This window comes from Prionailurus bengalensis, chromosome B1, assembly GCF_016509475.1.
Source record: "Prionailurus bengalensis isolate Pbe53 chromosome B1, Fcat_Pben_1.1_paternal_pri, whole genome shotgun sequence".
NCBI lineage: Eukaryota > Metazoa > Chordata > Mammalia > Carnivora > Felidae > Prionailurus > Prionailurus bengalensis.
Genome location: NC_057344.1, coordinates 75228912 through 75255665, shown reverse-complemented (window position 1 = coordinate 75255665; position 26754 = coordinate 75228912). Strand labels below are relative to the sequence as shown.

Sequence of the window (26754 nt, the reverse complement as noted above, 5' to 3'; positions counted from 1 at the left end):
CTTCTAATTCAGGTATTTATCTTTCTTTTTTTATTTTTTGTAATTTTTTTTCAGTTTATTAAACTGAAAAAATTTATTTTGAGAGAAGCGGGGCGGTGCAGAGAGAGAGAATCCCAAGCAGTCTCCACACTGTCATGCAGAGCCTGATACGGGGCTCAAACTCATGAACTGTGAGATGGTGACATGAGCCGAAGACAAGTCAGACACTTAACCGATCGAGGAGCCTAGGCGTCCGGGGTACTTCTCTTTCTAAATGGTATTCACCAGGTTACTCATCAAGAGTAAGACTTACCATTCCCACTTTGGGAAATTTTGATATGAATAAATCTGTTAATTTGAGAGACATCTTAGAACTAAAAGGGGGGGGGGGGGGGAACCTCCCTTAAGAGAAGTTTGCCTTATCTTCCTAAAAGAGAAAGATCAACTTACTGAATATAAGGAAGATCTCTCCAGAGGTCACACATCTTAGCAAACAAGACATATACTAGGAAAAGGATCAGGATCACAGAGTTATTAATTCTGAAGCTGAGAACCAACAGATCCCATCCAACATCTAAAGAGCCTGCAGAACTAGACATGGGTTTATTAAAAAAAATTACCTAACTATAATTTCCAGTAATACTAAAGATCCCAAAGAGGACAATAAGGATGTAAGTAGAACAGTCTTGCCCTAAAACAAAAGAGACGCAGAATGAATGAATTCAGTGACTACATACCGTTCACCTAGCAACAAATTTAATAAAGATTGCTCATGAACTATAACCATGCAAATATTTGTATTTGAAAATCTTGCATCTTTAAATATACTTATTTGTATATGTTATGCTAATGATATATTTCCCTATATTATTTATTATTACCTATATACTGTTATTTTTTGTTGTTTTCTATTTTAATTTTGTAGGTGGAAAAGCAAGAGGTAGACTGGTGATGAATATAAAAAAAGCAGGATCTCAGCTAGTCAAAAGTTGTAAGTAGTTAGAAAGATCAGATCTTGAATAACCTGGAACAAACATCGTTTCTCAAATTACCCATCACCCATTCAATTTAGCCTAATTACAATATTTCACCCCCGTACAAATCAACAGTGTATCTCCACCTTATACAGAAGTGAATCCCAGTACAACCTTCAAATGTTTTCAAAAACCTTCACCCCATCACATTTTCTGCAAAAGATGTAAATTTGCACTTTAAAAATCTCATGTTTCTATTTCCTGAACAAAGAAGACACAGCACTCAGTATTTATCCTCTGAAGCATCTTGCCTGATTGCTTCAAAACTGCAAAGAAATGCTTAAACAATACTTCAAAGAGTTTGAAAGGAATCCCTCAACATTCTTTTTTTTTTTAATGTTTATTTTATTTTTGAGAGAGACAGAGACAGAGTATGAGCAGGGGAGGTGCAGAGAGAGAGGGAGACACATAATCGGAAGCAGGCTCCAGGCTCCAAGCTATCAGCACAGAACCTGACATGGGGCTCAAACTCACGGACTGCAAGATCATGACCTGAGCCGAAGTTGGACACTCAACCGACTGAGCCACCCAGGCGCCCCAGAATCCCTCAACATTCTGATTACCGTAGACACTATTTACAAATTTAAAAAGTAAATTCATGGTATCTTTAAAATATCTGACTTGTCCCAGCTGCTACAACACTACAAAATACAAGTTTTGTTGTAAATCATGTACATTTTATATATAATCCTTTTCGCTACACAAATACTCTTTAATAAAGTTAAGCCCCCACCATATTCGTCAACATTCCCACAAACCTTACAAGTATTTCTAAACTCCTCATAAGTTCTTGTAAATTGCCAATTTTTACAATGTACTTCTTTCGAAGCTTGTGCCTTATATATCTTTCACCATCATTTTCACGCTCCTTAAGTCAACACAAGCCCCAACTGATCATTTTATTGCAGTGACATATACAACCACTGTGAGAATTCTAAACCCTTTCCAGAAACATGGCCTTTATCTAGAAACATGAACTGCTACCTTGATATCTGCAACTGGCAGATTCTACAATAGATTGAAACTTTACTGGGTCCTAACATCTCATATAATCCCTAAAACTACACTATTCAGACTAAGTTTTTAAAAATGAGGAAAAGAATGATACAATAAGTGAAAAAAAGAGTAAAGAATAAACCTATTAACCTTAAACCTGGTACTATAAAACTTGATGCGTACAATTTTAAAGAAAAGAAGAATTTCACAAAATCAAATGTATCAATACTATTTAACAACTAGAGAAAACAAAAGCCCAAAAGAATTTATCTGAAATAATATAAATAGCAAAAGGCAGCCTATCTAAAACCAAGTGTTGTGAATCCCAAGATCCCCAAGATCCTTTTCTTTCTTTCTTTTTTTTAAGTTTCTAACTTATTTATTTTGAGAGCGAGCGAGTATGCACAAGCCAGCATGAGTGGGGGTGGGGAGACAGAAAGAGAGGGAAAGAGAGAATCCCAAACAGGCTCTGAACTGCCAGGGCAGATCCTAACGTGGGACTCCATCCCACGAACAGTGAGATCATGACCTGAGCCGAAATCAAAAGTCTGTCGCTTAGCCAACTGAGCCACCCACGTGCCCCCCACCAATATCCTTTTCTATTACCACTGGCTTCAAGGAATTAGGATTTAAGGTCTAATCTTATTAAAAAGTTAAAACATTTTCCCTTTCCATTCAAAACAAATTATTCCAACGACCCACAGAGGCATACACATTCCTTCCAAGTATACAATGAAACATTCACCAAAATAAAACAAGCCTTAACAAAATTTAAAGAATTAAAACAACTAAAAAAATACAAAATAGGTTATGTAATGGAAGTAAGCTATTAATAAGTAAAAGAAAAATACCTCCCAAAAAATCCCTAAAATAAGAATTCAACTACATATCTAAATAACCAATGGATCAAAGAAGGCTCAAAGGAAATTAGAAAATGAAAATAAATACAACATATCAAAATTAGTATGATGCAATCAACATAGTGTTTAGATGGAAATTAATGTCATTAAATGCCTATATGAGAAATGAAAAAGAGGGACACCAGGGTGGCTCAGTTGGGTGAGCACCCAACTCCTGATTTCAGCTCAGGTGATGAACTCATGGTTGGTGAGTTTGAGCCTAACATAGGGTTCTGTGATGACAGTGCAGCACCTGCTTGAGATCCTCTCTCTTCCTCGCTCTCTGCCCCTCCCCCACTTGCATGCTCACTCTGTCTCTCTCAAAAATAAATAAACTTAAAAAGAAGAAGAAGAAGAAGAAGAAGAAGAAGAAGAAGAAGAAGAAGAAAAGTTTTAAATTGAAAAGATTCCACCTTAAGAAACTGGGCAAAGAAGAAGAGTAAGATAAACTCAAAGCAAACAGCACGAAGATAATAATAAAGAGCAGAAATCAATGGATTTCAATGGAATTGAAAACAGTAAAATAGAGAAAAATAAATGGATACAAAAGCTAGTTCTTTAAAAAGCTCAATAAAATTAATAAACCTCTACCTAGACTAACCAAGGGGAAAAAAAAGAGAAAGATAATATAAATTACCAAGAGGACTGAAAGCAGGGATCTTCACTATAGACTTTAGACATTAAAATAATTACAGAATACTTATAATAATTAGGTAATACAAATTAATGCCTACAAATTCAGGAACTAAAATGAAATTTATCATTTCATCCCAAAAGAGAAAAACTGCCAAAACTCATTCAAGAAAAAGCAGATAACCTGAATTTTCTGGTATATATTAAAGAAAACAAATTTGTAGTTAAAAATTTTCCAAAAACTAAAATACATGCTTTGAAGTTTCATAATAAATGCTACAAAATATGTAGGAGAAATAATGTCAATTAAATACAATTTACTCCAAAAGAAGTAGAATTTACTCCCAACTCAAAGTACTAAAGCAAGACAAAGACACTGTAAGAAAATAGCAGAAACAACATCCTTCATGAACATATACAAAATTCTTCAACAAAATAAGCAAATTCATCCCTCTCCTCCAGCCATCCAAGATGCTGAAAGGAAAGAAGACTAAGGGGAAGAAGGTGGTCCCAGTCCCTGCTGTTATAAAGAAGCAAGAGGCCAAGAAGGTAGTCAATCCCGTTTGAGAAAATACCCAAGAACTTTGGCAATGGACAGGAAATCCAGCCCAAAAGGAACCTCAACCACTTTATCAAATGGCCCCGCTACATCCAGCTGCAGCAGCAAATGGCTATTTTCTATAAACGTCTAAAAGTGCCTCCTGCAATTAACCAGTTCACCCAGGTCTTGGACTGCCACACAGCTACTCAAATGCTTAAGCTGGCCCACAAACACAGACCAGAGACAAAGTGAGAGAAGCAGCAGAGATTATTGGCCCAAACCTTGAAAAAAGCTACCAGCAAAGGGGATGTCCCCACTAAAAGGCTGCCTGTTATTCAAACTGGAGTTAATACTGTCACCATCCTGGTAGAAAACAAGAAGGTTCAGCTGGTAGTAATTGCGCATGATGTGGATCTCATTGGCTGGTTGTATTCCTGCCTGCCATGTGACATAAGCTGGGGGTTCCCTACTGCATCATCAAGGGGGAGGCCAGGTTGGTCCACAGGAAGATCTGCACCACTGTCACTCTCACACAGGTTAACTCAGAAAACAAAGGACCTCTGGCCAAGCTGGTAGAAACTATCAGGACCAATTACAATGACAGACATGATGAGATGTGCCATCACTGGGAAGGCAACATCCTGGGTCCAAAGTTAGTGGCTTGCATTCCCAAGTTGGAAAAGGCAAAGGCTAAAGAATTAGCCACCAAACTGGGCTGGTAGACGTTATTGAATTTTCTGTATATAAAAGTAATGAACAGTTCTCTTTCAAAAAAACATAAATAAGCAAACTCAACCCAGCAATATAAAAATGAGTAACAGCTCATAAGCAAGTAGAGTATACAGCAAGAATACAAAGCTGGTCCAATATTTGAAAATCAAACAAGGAAAGAGATCGTGTTAATGAAGCAAGAAAAACCACACAGCTAATGATGAAGCACTAGACAAAATCCAGCATCCATTTCTCACCAATAAGGAAAGAAAAAAAAATAAAGCAAAGCAGGAATTTTCTTAAACTACTAAAGGCTGTCTAAATAAACTTACAGCTAATTCTATATTTAACAATAAACAACTAATAAAAGACCAGGAACAAGGCAAAGACATTTATTCGATTCAGCATCATTACTGGAAGCCCTGGCAAGAACAGTTAGGAAAAAATAAGAAAAAAGGCATACAAATTGGAAATGAATAAATGAAAAATGGTATTGGAGTGCCTGGGTGGCTCAGTCGGTTAACCATCCAACTTCAGCTCAGGTCATCATCTCACAGTTCGTGGGTTCGAGCACAGCATCGGGCTCTGTGCTGACAGCTCAGAGCCTGGAGCCTGCTTCAGATTCTGTGTCTCCCTTTCTCTGTGCCCCTTCCCCACCTGTTTCTCTCCCCCCCACCCCTCTCAAAAATGCATTTTAAAAAAATGAAAAATAAATAAAAAATAAAAAAATTTTCATTTTTAAAAAATGGTCTTTATTTGCATGCATGACAATCTACATAGAAAATGTAGACAAAGGTTACAAAAAAGCTCCCAGAACTAATAAAAGATTTTAACTCATGGAATATGGGGACCTGACCGGATACAGAATAAACATATTAGGTGAGAAGACTCCAAAGGTGGTAAGTATTCCATGGTACATCACAACAAGAAACATACCGATGTTGTTTGAACCACTTGGTTCAAGTGGCAACTTACAGATCTTTCTATTTGCAAAGGCACATTTTCTCCTTTGTAATAGTAAGTGATGTGTGGGATAATAATTTGGTATTATGTGTATACCCTGTTTCCAGCAGTCTTTCCTGCAAGGTTTTGGCATTCACTGATGGTTCTGGTCTAAAGTGTTTCACTGGAGTTTTCACTATGATAATATTCTAGTTCTAACATCGCTTCAAAATGTATTAACTTCTCTCTTCTCTAAATAAGGCTTCCCTTTTCCTTTATCCCTCTTATCACTCTGGACTTCTAAATTATTTTTTCAAATTAAGGTTTTATAATTAATTACAATAATTCTCTCACTAAGGCTTAGATAGTTCCAGATATGGCCAGTAGGAACTCCTTTGGAGCTGGGGTTTGGGGGTTCTGCTGATGTGATACAATAGCTTTTGAGCACTTTCTTATTTTCTGGCTGTTTTCTCTGCCCAAGAACTAGGATCTGCAATTTTTCACAGAAGTCTTGGATCCTTTCAGTAGGAACAATATTTAGAGACGATCTTATCAGTGCTGAGTGTAGTTATTGCTACTGCAATTGCTGATGCTTATAAGCCCTTCTACTAGAAGGAAGAGGGGACTATGTATGTGTATAATCATAGATTCATATTGATATTTCCATTCAATTGATAGTAAAAGACTTTTTTTTATTTTTTTATATATATTTTTTAATTTATTTAAATTCAATTTAGTTAACATACAGTGTAGCGGTGGCTTCAGGAGTAGAACCAAGTGATTCATCTCTTACATATAACACCCAGGGCTAATCCGAAAAAGTGCCCTCCTTAATTCCCATTACCCATTTAACCCATCCCCCCATCCACCTCCCCTCCAGCAACCCTCAGTTTGTTCTCTGTATTTAAGAGTCTCTTATGGTTTGCCTTAGTGGCTGTATTTGTCTATATTCTCTTAATGTTAAATTTATGGTTCCTAATAATATTAATAGGTTAATTTAAATGTCTTGTCTGTATTTTGGAATGGTTTCAAGATTACCATAAATAATATAGTTCTACTAAGTAAATGAGATCAGACTATAGGATTCTTTTTATATATTAATAATATGTCTTGGACATTTTGCTATTTCATGACATTTAGATTTTAATCTTTTTTGGTCAATCTATTAATATTCAAAATATGGATGATGTACTACAATTTATGTAGCCATTTCTCTACTAGTGGGCATTCAGATTGCTTCCAACATTTTGCTACTACAAATGATGCTATAATTAACACTTACATATATGTATATATATATATATATGTGTGTGTGTGTGTGTGTGTGTAAAGATATATAAGCATATATAGATATATATGTAAATATATATATATCTTTATGCATACTTTTATAAAATCATGCATATTCTTAGAATTATTATTCCTTATTCACAATTCATTTTTCTAAGCTTTGTTAATTTTACTTTTTTAATATGAAATTTATTGTCAAATAATTGGTTTCCATACAACACCCAGTGCTCATCCCAACAGTTACCCTCCTCAATGCCCATCACCCACTTTCCCCTCCCTCCCTGAGAAACTTAACAGAAGACCATGGGGGGGGGGGGGGAGAAAAGTTAGAGAGGGAAAGAGCCAAACCATAAGAGACTCTTAAAAACTGAGAATAAATTTTGTTAATTTTAGAAGCTCTGTTATGTTTGTTAAAACTTTGCTACAAACTGCAAATATTTTCTACTAATCTGGCCCTCTTTTATTTTTTCTTAGAGAAGTCTATTCCATTTTAATGGAGGCAAATCTGTTTTCCTTTTCAAATATATGGTTCTTTACATTTTGATATGTTAAAAAAATAACATTGTGCTTTGTGTGTCTATACACTCTCCTCATTTTTCATTTATTCGGACTCTTTCTGGACTCTTCCTGCATCATCACTATCAATGTTTTTAATTACTACAGCTTTTTTTTTTTTTTTTATGTTTATTTATTTCTGAGAGAGAGACAGAGTGCAAGCAGGGGAGGGGCAGAGAGGGAGGGAGACACAGAATCCTTAGCAGGCTCCAGGCTCTGAGCTGTCAGCACAGAGCCCAACGTGGGGCTAGAACTCATGAACCACGAGATCATGACCTGAGCCGAAGTAAGACACTTAACCAACTGAACCACCCAGACACCCCTTAATTACTACAGCTTTACAATATAGCAAGCAATACCATAAAACACTTGTCAGGTTTTTATTTTTAAAACTTCTACTGGATACTCTGGTTCATATACTTCATATATTTGAGAATCAAGTTGTCAAGTTTCCCCCATTTTTCAAATGGAAAAAATAAATTGTTGTTTTGATTGGAATTGCATTAGTTTTATGGATAAAATTTTGAAAAAGTCTTAAAACACTGCACACACAGAAAAGGAAGTCAGCTGCAATACAATATTACTCATGGCACGTTGTTCATTTAAAATAAATCCACTCAGGAACAGTCAATTAAGCATCCAACTTCGGCTCTGGTCATGATCTCACGGTTCATGAGTTTGAGTCCCACATTGGGCTCTGTGCTGACAGCTTGGAGCCTGGAGTCTGTTTTGGATTCTATGTCTCCCTCTCTCTCTGCCCCTACCCTGCTCACACTCTGTCTCTTTCTGTCTCTCAAAAATAAATAAAAACATTAAAAAAATTTTTTTTTTTAATGAATCCACTCACAACAGCTAATTCAATTATTAAATGCTCAGATGCAAAGTTCCTCGGGACACAAGATTCATACAAAGAAAAATACAAAGCCCAATTAAATGGACAGAAAGAAAATGTAAACACAGTTTACAAAATTAAACAATAATGACAACAAAAATACCAAAAAGACTGAAACCAAGACCTAAGATCAAAATTCTAAAGATGTGGAGAAAAGAAGACAAAGTTGTCCTGATGATATACCTCAGGACTAGGAAGGCTTTAAGTTTTAAACTACAAACCCACAGGGGGCGGCTGAGTGGCTCAACCAGTTGAGCTTCAGACATGGTTGTGAACTCAAAGGTTCCAGATTAGAGCTCTGTGTTGAGCCCTGTGCAGGGAAGGCTCTGTGCTGACAGCTCAGAGCCTGGAGCCTGCTTTGGATTCTGTGTCTCCTTCTCTCTCTCTGCTTCTCCCCCAGTTGTGTACACTCACTCACTCTCTCCAACTCTCTCAGAAATAATGAATGAATAAACTTTAAAAACATAAAAAACTCCTAACCCATAAATAGGCCTTGTACCTGATAAGCAGATTCTGTCAAATTAATTTCCTAGGAAGGTATCCTAGACACCAAGAAAGTCAAGGGTAAAATACCTTAAAACAATACTTGTCACAACATTCCAGTTTAGTGCCCCTAGCAAAATGCTACCACAGGTAAAAGTAATAAACATATAACTCTCTCATCCCACCCACCCTATCCTCAGTTCCACCTAATATGTGACAATGCAGAGTACAAACTTTTAAAGAGCCTACATGAAAGACAAAATGCTTGTCTTACTTATGTTAAAAATTAACACACATTTGGAGTACTTGGGTGGCTCAGCCGGTTGAGCGTCTAGCTCTTGGTTTCAGCTGAGGTCATGATCTCACAGTTTATGAGTTCAAATCCCATGCCAGGCTCTGTGCTGACAGTGCAGAGCCTGCTTGGAATTCTGTCTCTTCTCTCTCTCTCTCTCTCTCTCTCTCTCTCTCTGCCCCTCCCTCTCTCTCAAAATAAATAAATAAAAACTTTTGAAAAACAACACACATTTTGCATTCAATCCTATATTATTTGTGAAGTCATCTTATTATATAATCTTCTAATTACCTAACAGTTAAATTGCTTAACGTTCTTTTTCTTTTTCAGGATTCAGAATAGCCATTTTTTAAAAATTTTTATCATTTAAGTATAGCTAAAATACAATGTCATATTAGCTTCAATTGTACAACATAGCGATCCAACAATTCTATACATTATGTAGTGCTTATCACAATAAGTGTAGTTAGCTTAACGTTTCTACTCTCTAACTCTTTAAGTAAAATTGATGCTCGGACAAATAGTGTTTATCTTTATCCTACGGGTGCATGACTCTCCCTACTCACAGGCCAGACCCTACTAAACCATACCACCAAACACTAGAGAAGTTTACATAAAAAGACCTTACAAAATCAAGAACAAGGCAATACAAACAAAATAGACTGTAATATATACCCTGATGGACAAATACTTTGGTTGAACAGTCAAGTATCTAAATTTCCTATTTAAATCGGGTATAAAAGACCACACAAATTTCTTTTAAAATTGAAGAAACTATTAACAGTAAAGGTGAGAAAAATCAAATGATACTAGGTCATAAGTATATATTTTCTTTAATGTTAAGTTCACAATGACAGAAAATGTAAGTTCATAACGACTGAAATATATACAAACATATATAGATGTGTTGTGTATATATGTATTTCTAATACTTTTAACAAAATTTGTCAAAATAATACCTTTTAAACTAGGAACTAACTAAAAGTAATGTTTGGCCTTCCTTTAAATATAAATATTAAATATGACCACAATGGATATTTTTGATAAGTAGTAAACAATTATATAGTTGTATTCATAATTGAAAGAATTGTAACAAAGATCTTTTAAACTTATCATTTAATTCATCTTTGGGGCACCTGTGTGGCTCAGTCGGTTAAAGCAACCAACTAGGGTCATGATCTCACAGTTTCTGAGTTCAAGCCCACATCAGGCTCTGTGCTGACAGTTTGGAGCCTGAAGCCTCCGAACTGGACTGTCTCCCTCTCTCTCTGCCCCTCCCCTGTTCACAATCTCTCTCTCAAAAATAAATAAACATTAAAAAAAATAATTCATCTTTAATGGCCATTTTACAAGAGTTTTGAAGGACAAGACCCCTGTCTTCTATTTTGTCTTTAAGAATAATTTTTACAAATGAGTAAAATCTAGAAACATACATTTTCTCTGGTGCCAAACCTGATTCTAACAAACTATCTAGCACTAAGAAAAGAAATAACATATACTAATATACATAACCTTGGCATAAATGTATGTTTTTAAGAAAATTTATAGCATATTCCAACCTTTCCAATTGAATAACCCTATTAGGTGACTGGAAAGTTTTCTAAATGTAAATACTTGAAAATATGGCCAGAAAAAACAAAACTTGGCTGGACATTCCTATACTGAAAGAGTTCTGAGTCTCCACTCCTACACCTTCTATCTTCAATTACTTCCACGTGGAAAATATTCAATTAACATTCATGTCTTGCCTACCTCTTTTTAAAAGGCACTGCATATAAGCATATATCACAGCAAATAACCCAAATTATGTAATCAAACTTCCAAGTATAAACAAATTATTTACAAAAGAGAAATTTGTATAGGCACTCGAAACTTATCATCTCTTCCTTTAAGTCTTTTCCTTAAGGTAGATGAGATCTAGACTAAGACATATTATGTTATCAGTGGAAACTCCATAGACCCACAGTAGTCCATGACATATGATTTCTGAGCAAAGTTAGAAAGAAGATCATTTTTCTAATAAACACGGCTACATAAATGAATGTTATCTTAATATAGATGCCTTCCATAAGGCAGTATCACTAACACCCATCCAAATAGGTTCACTTTTAATAAACTATTTACTAAGTCATGTGATAGTCATGTGATATCTTAAAAAGATCCACTTTACAATATGGCACACTCAACTACATATGATTTTGTTATGTATATAAAAAGGAACTATCATGTGTCACTTATACATCTGATTGAAATATTAAATAAACTTGTAATAAAAATTATATGCCAAAAAACTATGAAAAAAGTAGATATGAATTTAAATATTTTCAATTATTCTGGTGACTTCTATCCTTTTGTCTATTTTGCAAATTCTCGTTAATGTGGTTCTTTACCATTTAAAATGTATGTAAATGAGCCACCTGGGTGGCTCAGTCAGTTAAGCTTCCAACTTCAGCTCAGGTGATGATCTCATGTTTCATAGTTTCGAGTCTCATGTCGGGCTCTGTGCTGACAGCTCAGAATCTGGAGCCTGCTTCAGATTCTGTGTCTCCCTTTCTCTCTGCCCCTCTCCTGCTCTGGTGCTCTCTCTCTCTCTCTCTCACACTCTCTCAAAATAAACATTAAAAATTTTTTTTTCAATATGTGTAACAAACAAAATAACCAAGCAATTCTACATTTTATAACTATTAAGGATCATTACATGTCTTTTTAAAAATCTTTATATTAGCACCAGTTTTATTTATTACTCCAGCTCTAGGGCATGGTAGTACATATAGTAGTCACTCAATATTTACTGAATAAAATTATTTAACTTTTGTAAGTTTTGGTTTCTTCAAAGTAAAACAAGCATAGCAATACCTACATGTTACAACTGCTTACAATTAAATAAGCACATATATGTAAATAATACATACACACAGAAGGTGCTTAAAAATTAAATAAGATAATATATACACAGAGAAGGTGCTAAAATGTCAAGTTGATCCCTTGTTTCAGTAAAAACAAATAATTGTTGCTATTAGTTTAGTTCATACCTAAAAACAAAGCCAAATAATTTTCTCAAAGTTAATATGGGACCAAGATTAGACAAAAATTTTAGGGTAAAAAGAAAGGAGGCTTATCAACCAGAAACGAAGATTTACTATACATTCATAACGGTGAGATCTGCGGTATTGGGTCGAAGAGGCCAATGAACAAGAACACAGAGTCCAAATTCAAATCGGTGTGTATACAGAAATTTCATACATGACAAAGGTAGTATTACAAGAAGTGAGAAAAAGGACTATTTGAATGATTCAGGGACAATTAAACATCCACTAAAAAAGTAAGGTAAAAATATATCTCTATAACATCCCAGTGTAGATCAAACTTTCTAGGTATTATGTTTTACCAACACCTGAAAAAATCGAAACTAAAACTTTCAAAAGACAATATAGGATAATCTCACAAGACATGAAGATTGAAAATGCTATTTTAAATAAGGCACAAAAGCCATAAGAGAAAAAGTTGATATATTCGTCATCAAAACTTTAAACTTCTGTATTAGAAGGGGTACAACAAAGTTAAAAGTCAAACGACTATATTCCAGGTTCTCATAGGACAACAACAGCCCCATGTAAATCCAATCTTTCCATACACCCTTCAAAACTGAAAATAAAAAAAAGCATCAACCCAGAGAGCAAATAAAACTACCCATAAACCACACCATTGGCTTAACCAGCAGACTAATACAGAGTCCATGTTAGATGTAAGTTGAGGAAGGGGTAAAATTTTAGCAGAGCAAATTCTGAAGAATCAAGCACAGACTGCATGGCAAACAGAAGGAAACTGGAGCCTGGAGTAGGTGGAACACATGATTTCCAGAAAGCGAAAGTCTTACAGTAAATAGGAAAGTACTAAGAAATGGTGTCCCAGAGTAGATCAGATTCCTGGCTACCAATGAATAGATAGGGAGGGTTCAAAGTATGAAGGATCAGAGATGGCAGTCTCAGGAAGATGGGACACCCTTAGAGGCTTGGTGGTAAAAGAAAAGAAGAAAGCAAAAGGTGGAAATTAAGTGTTTTACAAAAACAGAAAAGAATCTCAAAAGTGTACAATACACAAATCCCTTTCCCCTCACCCTCCCAGACCAAAAAAACCAAACAAAAATAAATAAATAACCTATACATCAAAGAAATTGCACTTCACTATACCAACAAAAGGGAGAGCTCTTGAACAAGAAATATTATAAGCCAAGCAAATCTCTCACCCCTGTCTACATACAACTGGTAACGCTAAGCCAGGAAATGAATAGAAGTAGTAGACAACACTAATTAAAAAGCTACTATAAGAACATGGAAAGGGGCAGCTGTAGCTCAGTCAGCTGGGCGTCTGACTTTGGCTCAGGTCATGATCTAACAGCTCGTGGGTTCCAGACCCACGTCAGGATCTGTGCTGTCAGCTCAGAGATCGGAGCCTGCTTCAGATTCTGTGTCTCCCTCTCTGCCCCTGCCCTGCTCACACTCAATCTCTCTCTCTCTTAAAAATAAACATTAAAAAAAAAAGAATTTTTTAAGGGGAAAAAAAAAAAACCATGGAAATTCCAATCCAAACACTTCAGCTAATGAAAATTCTCACCACAAAAAATTCACAAAACTGTCAACTAATACTCCAGATTGAAGTAAATACAGTGTGTCTGTGTGTGTGTGTGTGTGTGTGTGTGTGTGTGTCTGTGTGTAAGCAAAAATCAAAAACTCAGAATAGATATTGACAAAACACAGCAAGATATGAAATAATAATTGACCCTACTTGGGAGAATAAACAAAAAGAAAAAAGAAGAAGAAGGAAAAGTCAAATCATTTTTTAAATTATAAAAAGTAAGACTGAATTCGAATAAAAACATAAGGGAAAATAAGGAGCAAGGAGACAGACAAGAGAATAAAAATAAAGGAAAAAGATCAAATAAAAAACCACAGATCTGTGAAGAAGCTATAACATGCATAACTGGTAACTATGAAGAATAAAAGCAAAATAAAAGAATATTTAAAATTATAATTTAAAACGTATTTCCAAAAACAAAAACAAATGCATACATGTACGTTGTAGCAGGCAGGAAGAAATATGATATATGTGAATTCTGACAAAAATCTACATACTTGGAAAAACAATCTCAGAATAAGAAACTCTAAAACATAGCCTAATAAAATTTTAATAGTAAATAAAAAAAAAAAAAACCTTTGGGGGCTTCCAACAAAAATACTGTACTAAGCCTCTTACAAAAGACAGAAGTAAGGTTGGCATCAGATTTCTCAATAGCAACATTCAAAGTGAGTCAACATTGTAGCACCTTTTTCAAGAAATCCAAGGAATCAAACTGTAAACCAAGGATTTCATATCCAATCAGGTGTCCTTTTAACTATCAAGGCTATTAAAGAAACACAGATTTAAACTTGCATGAACTCCGGAAATATACTAAGCATAGCCCATTATGAGCAATCTACAAAAGAATGAATTTCATACCATCAAATAAAGACAGAGGAAACTTTGACAAAAGCTTTACTAAACAGAGACAACAGTGAATATATTTAATTTTAGATATATTACTAAAACAAAGGTATGGACAAGGACAGAAGAAGAATGGTACTTAAATATTATATTCTTTCACATATTATAATGGAATTTTTAATATGTAAAATAAAGGGAAATAAAAACACAGAGAAGAATCAGCTCTCTGGTGTTAAATAGGTAACAAGTGAATGTCAAAGGATATTCATTTAATGCAGACAAAACAATATTCAGCAGTCTAAGTCCACTGCCAAAATTTAGCCATTAAAACAAAAATATCAACCTTCCTTAAGTAAGAAAATAATTCTCAAAAAGTAGAGAAACAGACCACCATGTGAAAGAATAAAAAACAGCAGTAAATACAACACATCAATCAGAAAAACACCCATCATATCAAGATATGTAAACAAGCTTACATCTCTTAGTAAAAAGAAAAAATTTCAAATTGCTTATTTGATTGAACAGAAAACAGTATTTATAAAAAAACAACAAAAAGTTAAAAATACTTAGGAATAAATGTAAATGTGTAAAACTTCTATAAGGAAAACTTTAAAACACTTCTGAAACATACAAAGTAAATAAACAAATAGAAAGACATCCCCTATTCTCTTGCAAAAGTACCTTATTATCATAAAGATGTTGATTTCCCCAAGCTAATGAGTAATAACATTACTCAAATAAAAATACCAGCAAATGTTTTCCTAGAATTCAATAAGCTAATGCTCAAATTCACTCATAAGGAATATGCATATCTAGTGTTTCTGTGTAAAAAAGAACATGAATAACATATACAAACACAAATGCATGCACACACATAAAGAGGCTTATTTTTATAAAAAGAAACACAAGGATAAACCAGAAATTAATGAAATTGGTTACCTACAAAGTGAGTAAAAATGGAAAATAGTGATTGAGAAGGAAGACCTTTAAGAATGCTTTTTTATGTAGTTTTGACCCGTAGACATGGTAGTTTTACTATTCTCAAAATGGTAAATAAAATTAAATCAATAATGGGGCCCTAAAACTGAATATGAACAAAAACAGATTATCAAGTGTTTATCAAGGTGACATAAAAACATAATTAATTAAAATAACTTATGAGCATAGTACTCTGACTACATACCTTCACTGGGATCTGTATGAACAAAAAACTGCATAGAAATCTTAAACTTTACATATTGGGTTTATAGTTGGCAGCAGTATTGGTAGGGCAATTTCAATATTATGTTGTGTATACGTTGAAGGACAGAACCAATAAATAAATGTATATTGATGTTATTGTTAAGAGACATCCAAATACGTAACAGGAAGAGAGAAGAACCTTGCAGTAGTAGATTGGAATTACAAATATTACTGGTTTTTTTAGACCGCTTGCTCTGTCCAGTGAAAAGAGTCCCTAAAGAACAGTGATACACAGTAATACAGAACATATCCAGTGCCCATGATGTAGTGATGAAACTACACCAAGAGGAATAAGGGTCCTTGGAGAAACAGCCATTTCCAGGTCCATAGTGGGAAAAGCATAAAAGTAAGAACAGAACATTCTTTTGTGCCAGAAAAATTAAGTGCTCTAAAAATGATGGGACCTATCACAGAGACACCAAAACCAGACTGAATGAGTTCCCACTGGCTAAATTTTAACAATTTGAACCTTCAAAAGAAATATAACAATAATGGATTTTAATTCACTGAATAAAAGAATCCATGAGTCCACAGTGATAATGAAAAAAAGGAGAGTAGAAATTCTTCCTCACAGAAGAATACCAGCTAATAAATGTGGAAAAAAACAGAACTAAAAAAAAAATCATCATTTTGCAAATATCAATGTAATCAATGATTCAAGCAAATATCAACAATGAATGTTAAAATCACTGGGTGAAAGGTCCTTGATGTTTCCTCAGCCTCCATCCATGGATTAATTACCAAAGAGAAAAAGATATCTTTACAATGGAGAAATCTGGCAGCATTTGCTAAACCAACTATTCCAGTTTAACATCACAAATAATGGAACAAACTAATAATATAGAAGTTAACATAAACAAACTTTATATATATATATATATACATACACACATATACATATATATATACATATGTATACATATATATGTACATATATACGTGTATATACATATATGTGTGTGTATACGTGTATATATATATATATACATATATGTGTGTATATATATATAATCTCAACATGGATAATCCTGATATGAACATTGAGTGAAAAAAAGGAAGTTAAAAGGTGTTAAACAATATTTACATTTTAAACCTAAATCAATCCTATTAATTTTTTTATGCAAACGTGCATAAAGGTATAAAAAACAATGGATAACTTCAGACTACTAATTACCTCTTACAAGAAAGACAGAAGAATGAGATTAGCCATCCTCAACTAACTTTTTTTTTAAAAAGTTTTAAGGGAGACCTGGGTAGCTCAGTCAGTTAAGCATCTGACTTCAGCTCAAGTCATGATCTCAAAGTTTGTGGGTTCGAGCCCCATGCCGGGCTCTGTGCTGTCAGCTCAGAGCCTGGAGCCTGCTTCAGATTCTCAATCTCTCTCTCTCTCTGCCCCTTTCCTGCTCACACTCTGTATCTCTCTCTCAAAAATAAACATTTAAAAAAAATTTTTTTTTGTAAGTAAATAAGTTCTGAAACAATTCTAGCAAAATGTTAATATTTGTCAATTTTGGCCACTTGGATACATGAGCACTTTAAATTCCTCCTTGTATTTTTTATATCTTTAAATATCTTATAATTTAGAAATTTAAAATTATAAATGAATTGCTGCTATACAAATCTTGGTTCTATACAGCTATACAATACTTACTTCTGTAATTCATGGCCTTTAAAACTATGGTTTTGAAGACCTTTGATTTAGAAGCAGCCCCCCCCCCATGATTCTACTTTAATCTCTAATGTAAATTAATAGAAGCCAATCAGCACTCCCAAAAATGATCCTAATAAGCAAAATGCATTTCATTTACTTAAATAAAAGATAACTTGGAAGCTATGCCATCTGAGTGGCATCATACCTTCTCTAAAGTTTAATACCTTCTGTATCTCATATTAATCTTAATATATATCACCATTTGAAGAACTGAAAAGTTTGTCCATTCTAATAATTCATTTTTTCAGCCATTCTGAACTACCTCTATAAAACCATCCTACTAAAATTATTATTTTTAAATAGTAACCAGTTAAGTCTATTCTTTTAAATCTACTATTGTAAAATTGATGCACAAAAACATTTTTCAAACTCAAAAATTTTAAGTGGTTTGATAAGTTAGTTCTTCATCACATTTCTTATAATGCTTCAATCTATTTGTAAAAACTTTCTATTTTCTGCTTAAGAGAAGGTCAATGGCTTTCACTTCACTACTCTAACATAATCATGAATTGAAATGAGAACTCTTAGCTCTTTGGACCGACAAAGCTACCAGTATGCCTAAGCCAATAAAGCGATTTGTTCATTAATGCTGCTAATAAAGCAACCTTTTGTTAGTCTATGAAACATCAGAAACCTCAGAGACTCTAACTTTGCAATTTTTCCCTGTTTTTGCCATATGAACTTAGAAGTTCTCTTATATGCCATTTACTTTAACAACTAAAACATAACCATCTAGAAATTTGACTCCCCACTCTAGCTAATTTCATAACATATTAGTTCTAGCTTCAGAAAACTGTTCCTAGATGAAACTACTTTTATTTAATTATTCTCTGTTTTCCCATAGAGCCAATCTGTGTAGAAATCTGTGCCATTGTCTAATAAACACTTTAAGGAACAATCCCTGTAATATTCTCAAAATGAAAAACAAAAAGGTTCATTTACCCAATAAGCATTAATCGATCAACTACAGTAAGCAACACATGCAAAGATTAATATACAATTTCTGCCCTCAAGCAACTCAATTTAAGGAATAAGACAACCATCTAGAAAAATTACTGTAGGGTAGCTTATAATAATATTAACTACTAAATGTAACAGCATGAAGGATATAATTGAGCTTAGACAAGATAAAAAGTCTTCAATGAGGAGGCTTTGAGGCAAAATAAAGGAAAATATATTTAGGTTTAGTGAATACCTTATATGTAAAAACAGGAACATAAAACACCACAATACAGGCAAAAATTCTGAATTTATAAGGCTAGAATGTATCATGCATCTAAGAAATTAGTAAGAAACATTAGTTCTTGAAGCGCTTTTGAATTTGGACTTTTTTTCCATGCAGTGGACAGACATTAAAGAGTCATAAGAAGGCGTAGATGATATTCAGATTTTTTTTTTTAAAGAAAGGTCACTCCTTAGGTACCCTGAATGCCCAAAAGCTTAATGTATTACGAAGTTATTGAAAACAGAAGCTGGAGAGCCTGGGTGGCTCAGTCAGTTAAGCATCCAACTCTTTTTTTATTTTTTTAGTGTTTATTTTTGAGAGAGAGAGAGAGAGAGAGAGAGCACGTGCACAAGCAAGGGAGGGGCAGAGAGAGAGTGAGACACAGAATCCAAAGCAGGCTCCAGGCTCTGAGCTGTCAGCACAGAGCCCGATGCAGGGCTCAAACTCACAAACCTGTGAGATCACGACCATGTCGGACACTCAACCGACTGAGCCACTTAAAGCATCCAACTCTTGATTTTGGCTCAGGTCATGATCTCACAGTTCATGAGTTCAAGCCCCATGCCAGGCTCCACACTGTTAGTGTGAGCCCACTTTGGATTCCTTCCCCGCCCCTCACCCACTCACGCACTCGCTCTCTCTCTCAAAACAAGTAAATACACTTAAATAAAAAGTATATGATATAAAAGCTTTTGGGCATTAGGTGCCTCAGGAATACATGAATACTAGATTTTCAAATGTGATTCATGCTTGGTACAATTATACACCTATTATGTGCTCCTAATTAACTTCAGCATTTTCTGCCTAATTGCTAATCTAAGAGATGTATCAATCAATCAATAAAATACTGGTTCCAGTAACAGGTATTTTAAACCCCTTCAAAGTGTTAGAAAAACATCAGTTTTCATGGACTGTAAAGTCATATTGTTGATCAATTTTAAGAGTTTCAAATAAGGTCAAGAGACTGCATTTAAAATTTGCAGAATAAATCATGAAACTTACTTCACTATAATACTTACTGTAAACACAGTACTATCTGCCTTGCACCCTTGCTTTCTTCCAAGCACTATCTCTTATGTCTACTACCCTCCTCTCACAGTAGCTACCTTGGGAACTCAATGTCTTTACATGACCTTGGGCCACAGTGAATTAACCCAATTGGACCCAGCCATACTAGAAAGTCTATTAATGCTTTCACTTGGGAGTCAAAAATTAATCAGAAGCTCTCCAGAGGCTGATGTTCTAAGATAAAGAAATTCAGGGGTGCCTGGCTGGCTCAGTTGGCAGAGCATACAAATCTCAATCTCAGGGTCAAGAGTTCAAGCCCTACTTTGGGCAGAGAGATTTCTTAAAAATGAATGAATGAATGAATGAATGAATGAATGAATGAATTTTTTTAATCCAGACTGGCTCTTTACACATTTCCCACTAATGAAAAGCACCAGTCTGCACTGAAAAACATGAAGAGGAAAAAAATTATTATATGGTTCTGTTTATTTTGGATATGTTTAAAATTTTCAACATGAAAAGGTTTTTTTTAATCAAAGGTGTGAAGACAAATGAGTAGCACTGATGTTCTCACCACTGGCTTAATAAATAAAACCATAACAATCTAATTCTTTTCCCTTATGAACCATACCCTAATTTCACATACCCTTCCCCCACCAACCACTATGCTGAATCCCTCTTCACTTTTAAACATTCTCCAAATATCAATCTAAAGGTCACTTCCTTGGGGGAAAGTCTCTCTCTCCTGACTCGAAATACTCACGAGATTAAGTGCCCCTGTTATGTGCTTTCATGCCTTTTATCATAATTGTGATTTGATTATTTCATATCAATCTCTCAAGTAGACTTATAGCTTCCATGAATTCAAGGAAATCCCTGTTCGGTCATTAGCTGACAACTAAGCTGAGTGGGGACTTCATGACCTCACGTGACAAAGAACTCAGATTTTACAAATTAGTTGAGAAAAATTACCTAATAACAACAAAATCAAATCTTGGGAAGGGAAAGACTCTGTGCTATGTAATTTAAATTGTTCATATTGTGTAATTTAAAATGTCCAGTTTCTAACAAAAAATTACAAGATTTACAAAGAAATATGAAAGTATAGCTCACACACGGGGGAAAAAAAAGCAGTCAGTAAAAACCATCTCTGAGGAAGCCCAGACAGTGGACTTACTAGCAGACAGACTTTAAATCTGCTATTTTCAATATGTTCAAAAAATGAAAAGAACCATGCCAAAGATACTGGTATATCACCAAATAGAGAAGATCAATAAAGAATTTTTTTTTAAAGAACAAAACAGAAATTCTAAAACTGAAAGACACATTAGCTGAAAAGGAAAAATGAGGTTCCGTAGCAGAATTGAGTAGGTAGAAGACATAATGAGCAAATTTGAAGAGCCATCATCTGAGATTAACCAGTCTGTAGAATAGAAAGAAAAAAAGGAAAATGAACAGTCTCAGAGAACCTCTGAGACACTGATGTCTTTTCACATCAACCTGAAGTGATGTAATAGCTATAAAACACTCCATCCAAAAGCAGAATACACATTCTTCTCAAATGCTGATGAAACATTCTCCCAGAAAGAACAGATATTAGGCCACAAAACAACCTTTAGAAAATTCAAAGAGATCAATATCATACAAAGTATCTTTTCCAATCACAAAAAAATGAAGATAAGAATCAACAGCTACAACACATGCTACAATACGAATGAACCTTGAAACCATTATGCCATCTGAAATAAGCCAGTCACAAAAGGACAAATACTATATGATTTCCTCTTATATGTGGTACCCTGAATAGTCACATTCATGGAAACAGAGAGTAAAACAGAGGTTAGGTTATCAGGGACTGTGGAGAGGCAGAGAAGGAGAGTTATTGTTTAATGGACACTATGAATGTACTTAATTCCACTGAATTGTACACTTTAAAATGGTGAAAATGGCAAATTACGTATTATGTGCATTTTATGATGATTAAAAAAAAAAAACTCAGAGAAAAAGGTATTATTTTTATTAGGTTCCCTAGAACCCAAAAAGTAATACAAATATCTAACATTTACTAAGTGTCAGGCATTGCACACACTACCTCATAAAATCTCCACAATGCTGCCAAGTACTATTATCATCTCTGTTTTAATGACGAGGAAACTGAGGCACAGAACAGTTAAGTCACTTGGTCAAAATCATGCAGCCAGGAAACTGTGAGACCAGGACTCAAACTCTGGTAATCTGACTCTTCAGAGCCCACACTCATAACTGTGTAATATGCTATATCCCAAAAAGCAGCACGAGGTAAACAACAATCATAGCAATCATAGCAGAAATTTAGCTACTCTGTTAAACTACTGAAGTATTTTGAAATACAAAATAAAAAATCAAAACACAATCCCTCCCCTTCAGTACTTTTAACGTGTATTTGCACCAAAAATAACGTTTAATGGTGTAACTATTCGCAAAACATTTTTATCAATCTTTATTTTTCACTAGTTTATACCTTCATAAGGCAATGAAGCAAATCAAAATTTAAATATATACCTACAGTATAAAATTTAAGAAAAAAACAAGACCATCATCCCTTATAAACATAAACTAATAGGCAAGGGAGAAAGCACACTAGAGAAAAGAGGTATGTAGAATAATCTTTGTAAATAGGAAAGGGGTCTTTTACTCACATGCTTCCAAGTAAGAAACAGACAACATAATAAAGCTCAGAAGTACTTGGGAATCAAGTGACAGGACTTTTGGACATGGTTCCAGATCTCAGTACACAATATTATTGCTCTTTTTTTTAATCAGTTGCCAATAAAATGAGAAAGAATTATCACCTACCAAGAATCTGCTCACATTCATAACTTTTTTCTAACATACTGATCCAACAATCAAAGTATGGAATAATAGCTCTTCAATTTTTATGAAATCTTTAATTAAAGAGAAAAAAATGACACCAATACAATCATTCAATAAATTTATTATGCCAGGCACTAAGACAATAAGAGTAAATATGCCCTGCCCTCTGAAAACTTAAGTCTAATGGAGAGATTGATATGAAGTAATCAAACAAATAAATCATAATTAGGATAAAAACCATGAAATCACATAACAGGGACACTTAAGCTATTGAGTATTTCGAGTCAGGAGAGACTTTCCCCCAAGAAACTGAACTTTAGAATTGATATTTGGAATGTTTCGTTTTTTTTCTATTTTTTTTTTTAATATATGAAATTTGTTGTCAAATTGGTTTCCATACAACACCCAGTGCTCATCCCAAAAGATGCCCTCTTCAATACCCATCACCTACCCTACCCTCCCTCCCACCCCCCCCATCAACCCTCAGTTTGTTCTCAGTTTTTAAGAGTCTCTTATGCTTTGACTCTCTCCCACTCTAACCTCTTTTAAAAGTGAAGAGAAATCTAGGATGATAGTTGGTGGCGGGAAGGGACATGGAATCAGGGTTTGGTTCACAAGGGAAAAGAATTATATTGGTTAAGATTTTATTTATTAAGCCAGTTGTAAGAATAGGTGTTGTTGATGTGTCTTTATAACTTTTAGATTTCCAAAACAAAACAATCTGTTCATGTGGAAAATTTGAGACATATACAAAATAGTATAATAAATTCCTATGTATCCATAACCCAAATTCTGTAACCATCGACACCCTGCCATTCTTATTTTATCTATACCCTCCACTCTCTGACACCTAGCTTAATTTTTTTTTTTAGGTGAAATTTACATAGGCTGAAATATACGCTTACCTATACAACTCTGACAAATAGATAAATGTGTATAACCTACACCTCTATTAGATGCCGAACATTTTCATCCTTTCAGGAAACCTTTATGCCCCTTCCTTGTTGAGCACCACTACTCTCCCCACAACGAAATGATCAAACCACTGTTCAATATTTTAAATTGTTTTCACCACAGATCAGCTTTGCCTAATCTGAGAACTTAATATAAATGGAATTGTACTGTATTGTGTCCAGCACCTGAGAGTTTTTTTTAGATTCCTCCATGTCATTTTGCATATGTTCTTTCCTCTTTATTACCGAGTAGTACTCTACTGTAGTAATTAATATACCAAAACTTTTTAATCCATTATCCATCCTATCAATTGACATTTGGGTTGTTCCCAGTGATTAGTCATTATAAATAAATCTACCAAAAAAATTCTTGAATAAGGCTTTTTGTAACCATAGGTTTTCATTTCTCTTGGGAAAATACCCAAGAGAACTACTGAATCCAAAGACAGGTATATATTAAATTTATATAAAAATGACAAATAGTGTTCCAAAGTAGTTCTACAAGTATATACTCACACCAGCAATTTACGGGAGTTCTGGCTGTCTTACTGGAAAATTTGATATTACAGTCTTTTTTTTTTTAATTTTAGCCCTTATAGTTAATTTTAGTAGTTATCTCCTAGTTTCAATTTGCATTTTCCTAATAACTAATGCTTAGAACTTTGATACATATTAAAAATTGGGGATTTTTATTTATTTATTTTTTTAATGTTTATTTTTGAGAGAGGGACAGAACATGAGCGGGGAATGGACAGAAAGAGAGGGAGAGACAGAATCTGATGTAGGCTCCAGTCTCTGAGTTGTCAGCACAGAGCCCAATGCAGGGCATGAACCTATGAACCATGAGATTATGACCTGAGCCAAAGTCACTCAACCAACTGAGCCACCCACATGCCCCAAAATTGGAGTGTTTTTTTAAGGTGAGGAGTACTGACATACTGAAAGTAACAAGAATAAAGACTCTGAAGGAAATGATAAAGCATATTTGTACCAAGAAGCCAAGGAATAAAAATGAAAGTGCATGAGATAAGGCTATGTAGGTAGACTAGGGTTAAATCACACGGATGGAGATTATCCTAAATTCAGATTTAGTCTCATTTTGTTTAGGTGCCTCTGAGATAACTAAGCAGAGTTATTAAATAGGACTGGAACTTAGCTAGATAAGTAAGGGCTTATGGAGAGAAGTAATTCCCTCCATTAGTGGAAATCAAAGTGGTGAGACCGCCTGGTGAGAAAAAACAAAGAGGCAAGAGAAAGCATCCTAGGACCAAGACTCAAGAAATTACAATTTAAATGACCAAAAAGATGGCACAAAAACAGGCACTCAGATCAATGGAACAGAATAGAGAACCCAGAAATGGACCCCCACACGTAAGGCAAACTAATCTTTGACAAAGCAGGAAAGAATATCCAAGGAATAAAGACAGTCTCTTCAGCAAATGGTGTTGGGAAAACTGGACAGCAACATGCAGAAAAATGAACCTGGACCACTTTCTTACACCATAACCAAAAATAAACTCAAAATGGATGAAAGACCTCAATGTAAGACAGGAAGCCATCAAAATCCTCGAGAAGAAAGCGGGCAAAAACTCTCTGACTTTGGCCACAGCAACTTCTTACTCAACACATCTCCAGAAGTAAGGGAAACAAAATCAAAAATGAACTATTGGGACCTCATCAAAATAAAAAGCTTCTGCACAGCAAAGGAAACAACAGCAAAACTAAAAGGCAACTGACAAAATGGGAGAAGATATTTGCAAATGACATACCAGATAAAGGGTTAGTATCGATAATCTATAAAGAACGTTATCAAACTCAACACCCAAAAAACAAATAATCCAGGGGAGAAATGGGAAAAAGACATGAATAGACACTACTCCAAAGAAGACATCCAGATGGCCAACCGACACATGAAAAAATGTTCAACATCACTCATCATCAGAGAAATACAAATCAAAACCACAATGAGATATTACCTCATACCTGTCAAAATGGCTAACTAACAACTCAGGCAACAACAGATGTTGGCGAGGATATGGAGAGAGAGGATCTCTTTTGCACTGCTGGTGGGAATGCAAACTGGTGCAGCCACTCTGGAAACCAGTATGGAAGTTCCTCAAAAAAACTAAAAATAGAATTATCCTATGACCCAGCAATTGCACTACGGGATATCTATCCAAGGGATAAGGTGTGCTGTTTCGAAGAGGCACATGCACCCCAATGTTTATAGCAGCTCTATCAACAATAGCCAAAGTATGGAAACAGCCCAAATGTCCATCGATGGATGAATGGATAAAGAAGATGTGGTATATATATATAAATGGAGTATTATTCAGCAATCCAAAGAATGAAATCTTGCCATTTGCAACTACGTGGATGAAACTAGAGGGTATTATGCTAAACAAAATTAGAGAAAGACAAATACCATATGACTTCACTTTTATGAGGAATTTAAGATACAAAACAGATGAACAAAGAGAAGGGAAGCAAAATAATATAAAAACAGGGAGAGGGACAAAACATAAGAGATTCTTAAATATAGAGAACAAACAGAGGGTTGCTGGAGGGACTGTGGGAGGGGGATGGGTTAAATGGGTAAGGGGCATTAAGGGATCTACTCTTGAAATCATTGTTGTACTATATGCTAACTAACTTGGATGTAAATTAAAAAATTAATTAAAAATAAATGACCAAAAAGAGGTCTGAAGAATAATATACCAAAGGGTTTGGAGAAGTTTTCAACAATGCTAAAAGCTTCTAGGAGGTTGTTATGTTGAAGTGTGTTCCCCCCAAATTCCTATGTTGATGCTCTACCCTCCAGCACACCTCAGAACATGACTGTATTTGGGAATAGGGCCTTTAAAGAGGTGATTATGTTATCACCTAGGCCTTAATCCAATCTGACTGGTGCCCTTATAAGGAAATGTGAACACAGACACCAGGGCTGTGCATTCACAGAGGAAAGACCATCAACACAGCAAGAACATGGTCATTTGCAAACCAAGGCAGAGAGGCCTCAGAAGAAACCAAACCT

The 26754-nt window shown here is 34.7% G+C and overlaps 1 protein-coding gene and 1 pseudogene across 2 annotated transcripts in view; one reads left to right on the top strand and one right to left on the bottom strand.

Annotated features, from left to right (window-relative positions):
• Positions 1-26754, bottom strand: part of FBXW7 (F-box and WD repeat domain containing 7) — a 226786-nt gene that overhangs the window by 159135 nt on the left and 40897 nt on the right. The gene's annotated exons all lie outside the window — the stretch shown is intronic.
• LOC122475495 lies at positions 3849-5090 on the top strand (annotated as a pseudogene).